This window comes from Amblyraja radiata, chromosome 38, assembly GCF_010909765.2.
Source record: "Amblyraja radiata isolate CabotCenter1 chromosome 38, sAmbRad1.1.pri, whole genome shotgun sequence".
Classification (NCBI taxonomy): domain Eukaryota; kingdom Metazoa; phylum Chordata; class Chondrichthyes; order Rajiformes; family Rajidae; genus Amblyraja; species Amblyraja radiata.
This window is the reverse complement of record NC_045993.1, coordinates 2790286-2796368: the sequence shown is the minus strand read 5'-3', so window position 1 is coordinate 2796368 and position 6083 is coordinate 2790286. Positions and strand designations below refer to the sequence as shown.

Sequence of the window (6083 nt, the reverse complement as noted above, 5' to 3'; positions counted from 1 at the left end):
AGGATTTCAGTATAGTAGTAAAGAGGTTCTTCTGCAGTTGTACAGGGCTCTGGTGAGACCACATCTGGAGTATTGTGTACTGTTTTGGTCTCCTCATTTGAGGAAGGACATCCTTGTGATTGAGGCAGTGCAGCGTAGGTTCACGAGATTGATCCCTGGGATGGCGGGACTGTCATATGAGGAACGATTGAAAAGACTAGGCTTGTATACACTGGAGTTTAGAAGGATGAGGGGGAAATCTTATAGAAACATATACAATTATAAAAGGACTGGCCAAGCTAGATGCAGGAAAAATGTTCCCAATGTTGGGCGAGTCCAGAACCAGGGGCCACACAGTCTTAGAATAAAGGGGAGGTCATTTAAGACCGAGGTGGGAAAAAACTTTTTCACCCAGAGAGTTGTGAATTCATGGAAATCCCTGCCACAGAGGGCAGTGGAGGCCAAGTCACTGGATGGATTTAAGAGAGAGTTAGATAGAGCTCTAGGGGCTAGTGGAGTCAGGGGATACGGGGAGAAGGCAGGCACGAGTTATTGATAGGGGACGATCAGCCATGATCACAATGAATGGTGGTGCAGGCTCGAAGGGCCGAATGGCCTCCTCCTGCACCTATTTTCTATGTTTCTAATACAATACAATAGTAAGTAAGTAATTTTTAGTTATATAGCACTTTTAAATCAAATCACGTGGAAGCCAAACTTTACAAAGAAGAAATCAGATTACCATACATCCATATAAAATAAAAAATAAAAAGACACAGCACACTATCGCATTTAACATCACCAATAATACTTTATAAGCCAAGTATGTTTTGCAACATACGAGGAATTTGATCTGTCAAACAGTCATACAAATAAAAAGCAACAAGCCACACAAAATACATTTTAACATAAACATCCACCACAGTGACTCCTCCACATTCCTCACTGTGGTGGAAGGTGAAATAAAGTTCAATCTTCTTTGTTCTCCCGTTGATCTTCCGTTGACGTAGCCAGCAGCTGTCTTTCCTCGTTTTGGGGCGATCAAACTCCTGAATCTTACACAATTTCACAACTTGCCGAAGCCAATTAAACTACAAACCCGCACGTCTTTGGAGTGTGGGAGGGAACCAGAGCACCCGGAGAAAAACCCACGCGGTCACGGGGAGGACGTACAAACTCCGTGACAATAAACTAAACTAAACTAATCTCACTGTACAAGATTACTACAACGTTGTGGACTGTATCTGGAGGCTGGGCCCTGGATCTGGAGCCAGTAGATCAAACGCCAGCATGTTAACTGAGAAAAGTAAATGTTAAATATTAAAATAGGTAATTTTAAAAAGTCAGTCTCTGTGAATTGATTCACTATTTCACGAACAGTAAAAGGGCCTGGAGCACTTACGCGATTTTTTTCGGCGACTGTCGGCACCCAGCACAGTCGCAACAATTTTGAACATGTTGAAAATCCAGCGGTGACCCGAGTGGTAGCAGTCAAATACGGGACAAGGGTGGTCCCATACGGGACAAACCAATATATGGGATGTTGGGACCCTCCTTCAGACTCTAGATTACCAAGCCGGACTGATTGCCCTGTTATTCAGCGGAGTCTGCCATGCTTTTAACAACTTCTCACTTGGCGATATTCCCTCTGGAAACTAATCTGTAATGTTTGCTTTTGTTGGAGCCATTAAGTACCACGTGGGCTCAGCTATCGATTCCAGGAACAATTAAACCATCAGCAGCGAGACTCTAAATGTTCCCTGCTGGTAAATTCATCACCCGAAACGTCACCTATTTCCTTCGCTCCATAGATGCTGCCTCACCCGCTGAGTTTCTCCAGCATTTTTGTCTATCCTAGGTCTTGAAGACTGATTGCCATTTCCACTTCCTTCTTCCTCTTCAGCCCTTTGCTCCTCCATTGACTAATGTCCTCCACCTCACTCGGTTGTTGGCAGTTAGACAATAGACAATAGGTGCAGGATTAGGCCATTCAGCCCTTCGAGCCAGCACTGCCATTCAATGTGATCATGGCTGATCATCCCCAATCAGTACCTCGTTCCTACCTTCTCCCCATATCCCCTGACTCCGCTATCTTTAAGAGCCCTATCTAGCTCTCTCTAGAAAGCATCCAGAGAACCCACTTCCACCGCCCTCTGAGGCAGAGAATTCCACAGACTCATCACTCTCTGTGAGAAAAAGTGTTTCCTCGTCTCCGTTCTAAATGGCTTACTCCTTATTCTTAAACTGTGTGTGCGACTGGTTCTGGACTCCCCCAACATGGGGAACATGTTTCCTGCCTCTAGCGTGTCCAAGCCCTTAACAATCTTAAATGTTTCAATGAGATACCCTCTCATCCTTCTAAACTCCAGAGTGTACAAGCCCAGCTGCTCTATTCTCTCAGCATATGACAGTCCCGCCATCCCGGGAATTAACCTGGTGAACCTACGCTGCACTCCCTCAATAGCAAGAATGTCCTTCCTCAAATTAGGGGACCAAAACTGCACACAATACTCCAGGTGTGGTCTTTGGAGATCTCCCCAGTTGAGCCCACTCTCAGACACTGGACACCTCTTCTCCAGCTGTTCCTGGGGTGACCTCTTCTCCTTTTTCCTTGGGGGTTCCATTTCAGGGCTTGCCGGGTGACTGGGAACAGAATGACTCTTGAAGATCGACACAAAAAGCTGGAGTAACTCAGCGGGACAGGCAGCATCTCTGCAGAGAAGGGACTGGGTGACGTTTCGAGTCGAGACCCTTCATCAGACTGAGAGTCAGGGGAGAGGGAAACTAGAGGAATGAAAAGGTTCAGTAAAGCATGCCTGTAAATGCATTGAAGGTAGACAAAAATGCTGGAGAAACTCAGCGGGTGCGGCAGCATCTATGGAGCGAAGGAAATAGGCAACGTTTTGGGTCGAGACTGATGCTGTAAATGCATTACTGACTATTTATTGTGCAGTCATAAGGTCATAAGGAATAGGAGTACAATTAAGCCATTCGGCCCATCAAGTCTACTCCGCCATTCAATAATGGCTGATCTATCTCTCCCTCCTAACCCCATGCTCCTGCCTTCTCCCCATAACCCCTGACACCCGTACTAATCAAGAATCTATCTATCTCTGCCTTAAACATATCCACTGACTTGTGGCCTCCACAGCCGTCTGTGGCAAATAATTCCACAGATTCACTGCCCTCTGATTAAAGAAATTCCTCCTCATCTCCTTCCTAAAAGAACATCCTTTAATTCTGAGGCTGTGACCTCTGGTCCTAGACTCTCCCACTAGTGGAAACATCCTCTCCCCATCCACTCTATCCAGGTCTTTCACGACTCTGTACGTCTCAATGAGGCCCCCCCCCACAGCTTTGAAACTTCTAAACTCCAGCGAGTTCAGGCCCAATGCCGACAAACGCTCATTGTGTGTTAAAAGATCTTGCAGCTTGTTTCAGCCACGTCTCCGAAATCCTCCAGAGTTCTGCATCTGGCTCTATCACACCGACCGCAAGCAAGGCAAGGCTCCTGCCAAGGATAAGCAGTTTTAATCCCAGTCAACTCAAGGGCTGAGAGGCATCTGCTAGACATTTAAGGCTTCTTATATTTCAGGTTTATTACCACACCATGCAGTAATAAAATGTAACTTTCCAACTAAAGGTCTTTAGCTTAATAGCCTTCTAAAACATAGTTATCTGATCAACGGGAGTTTGTGGCTCAGTTAGATCCCAAAATAGATGGCTTGGACAAAAAGCAAAATAGCTTACGCACTGTATCTGTATTAAGAATAAGGGGTAAGTGTGACAATGTACAAATCAGAGCTGCCACACTGATGACCCAGGAAAGTCGGAGCCCACAATGGTCCAATGTTGGAGGAGTCTGGAGAAGGGTCTCAACCTGAAACATCACCCATTCCTTCTCTCCAGAGATGCTGCCTGTCCCGCTGAGTTACTCCAGCTGTTTGTGTCTTATCTTCGGTGTAAACCAGCATCTGCAGTTCCTTCCTATAGGCAGCATCTCTGGAGAGAAGGAATGGGTGACGTTTCGGGTAGAGACCCTTCTTCAGGCCGAGAGTCGGAGGAGAGGGAAACGAGAGACATAGACGGTGATGCGGAGAGATCGTGAAAGATGTGCAAAGAAAAATAGCAATGATAAAGCAAACAGGCCATTGTTAGCTGTTTGCTGGGGGAGAACGAGATGCTGGTGCGACTTGGGTGGGGGAGGGATGGAGAGAGAGGGAATGCCGGGGCTACCTGAACTGAGAGAAATCAATGTGTTTAAGAAGGAACTGTAATTTTTTTTTCCTCCAATAAAAATAAAATAAAATTAAATTAAATATGAAAGAAAAAGAAGGAACTGCAGATGCTGGAAAATCGAAGGTAGACAAAAATGCTGGAGGAACTCAGCGGGTGCAGCAGCATCTATGGAGCGAAGGAAATAGGCAACGTTTCGGACCTTCTTGAGAGAAATCAATAATCATACCACTGGGTTGAATTCACCGGCAAAGCCCAGATCTGAACTTTAAGAGTTAACGGCTGATTGAATGAAGACTAAATTGTTCCTTCGTTATATACAGTGTTCCTTCCACTTTATAAACTTGAGTATCTGTTCCTAATTATCTTAGTTTCCTTCCGGCTGCATTATTTGAACCATCTGCAGTTGCGCGTAAAGTCTGCACAGTTTTTCTCTGTCAAAAAGGTAAGTCCCCCTGTTTTATATTTGCGATCCTGTTTCCCTCTGCTGCTTCAGGAAGGAGTTTCCCACTAATGACCTACTCCCGAGAACGCCACCCACCACCCCCCCCCCCCCCCCCCCCCCCCCCGAACTCCCTCTGACTCTTTGCGGCTTTAGCTGCCAGGGGCACGGATAGAATGAGACATCAAGCCTTCTCCACTGAAGAACATGGACTAATATAGCCGTCTAGCAGATCGCCCTGCCTATGTCTGACCTAACATCTACCCCACTGGTTGGGTCGACAACTTTCTCACTCCCAAAATAAGGGACAAAAGGTCAAAATACGGGGCAAATTCCCCACGGCATTTCGTTGACCGACTGGGCCATGGCTGGGTGAATGGATGAGTTGGCCCGGGGTGCTGGACTGCACACAAAGCCCAGCCGGCGGGCCAGCTGTGAGGAGTTTTGGCCCGATGGTCGCCCCCCCCCCCCCGTCCAACTCATGAACCGATGATCGGCCGTGAGAAGGAGGGGTGGTGGTGGTGTCGGCGGTAAGCGAAGGTCCGAAGGTCGGACAGCTGGCCGGGCTGCCGACCAACGGGGCCACGGGCGAGGTGCTGCTGCTGCACTCCATGGGCTGCACTACGTCGGGACGGGTGAGGCAGGGCCCGACCCGACAGTCCCCTCAACCCCGAGTAGTCGCGGTCAAATACGGGACAAGGGCGAACCCCGTACGGGACGAACCAATTTAGCCCAATATACGGGATGTCCCGGCTAATACGGGACAGTTGGCGACACTACTCATTGTAACCTCTGGTTCTGGACTCCACCAACATTTTTCCTGCATCTAGCCTGTCCAATCCCTTAGGAATTGTATATGTTCCTCTAAGATCCCCTGTGTAGTCGACACATGTGGAATGTGAACCTGGCTGTCAGGCAGTTGTCAGCCCACAGTAGCAGGAGAGAGATGGACTACACTCAGGGCTGCCTTCATGCTCAATGGGCAGAAAATTAAACGCATGTGTGGAAAGTGGGAGATAACTCAGCAGCACGTGTAACAGGAACAAAATCCCAGGAACAGCACCGGAGACAGAGACAAAATGCTGGAGTAACTCAGCGGGACAGGCAGCATCTCTGGGGTGACGTTCCGGGTCGAGACCCTTCTTCAGCGCGGTGGGTGGGGCAGCGGTAGAGTTGCTGCCTCACGGGTTCCATCCTGACTACGGGTGCTGTCTGTACGGAGTTGGCACGTTCCCCCCACCCGTGACCGCGTGGGTTTTCTCCGGGCGCTCTGGTTTCCGCCTACACTCCAAAGACGTACAGGTTTGTAGGTTAATTGGTTTGGTGTGAAAATCGTGTAAAAAATTGTCCCGCAGTGTGTGTGTGTGTGTGTGTGTGTGTATAGGATAGTGTTAGTGTGCGGGGATCGATGGTCAGTGCGGACTCG

General features: G+C 48.0%; 1 protein-coding gene across 1 annotated transcript in view; it reads left to right on the top strand.

Annotated features, from left to right (window-relative positions):
- The first annotated feature begins 4523 nt into the window (after window positions 1-4523).
- Window positions 4524-6083, top strand: part of LOC116966893 (complement C1q tumor necrosis factor-related protein 1-like) — an 11060-nt gene continuing 9500 nt past the window's right edge. The window contains exon 1 of the mRNA XM_033013257.1: window positions 4524-4660. The gene's annotated coding sequence lies outside the window, so the exon portion shown is untranslated. The remainder of the gene's footprint in view (window positions 4661-6083) is intronic.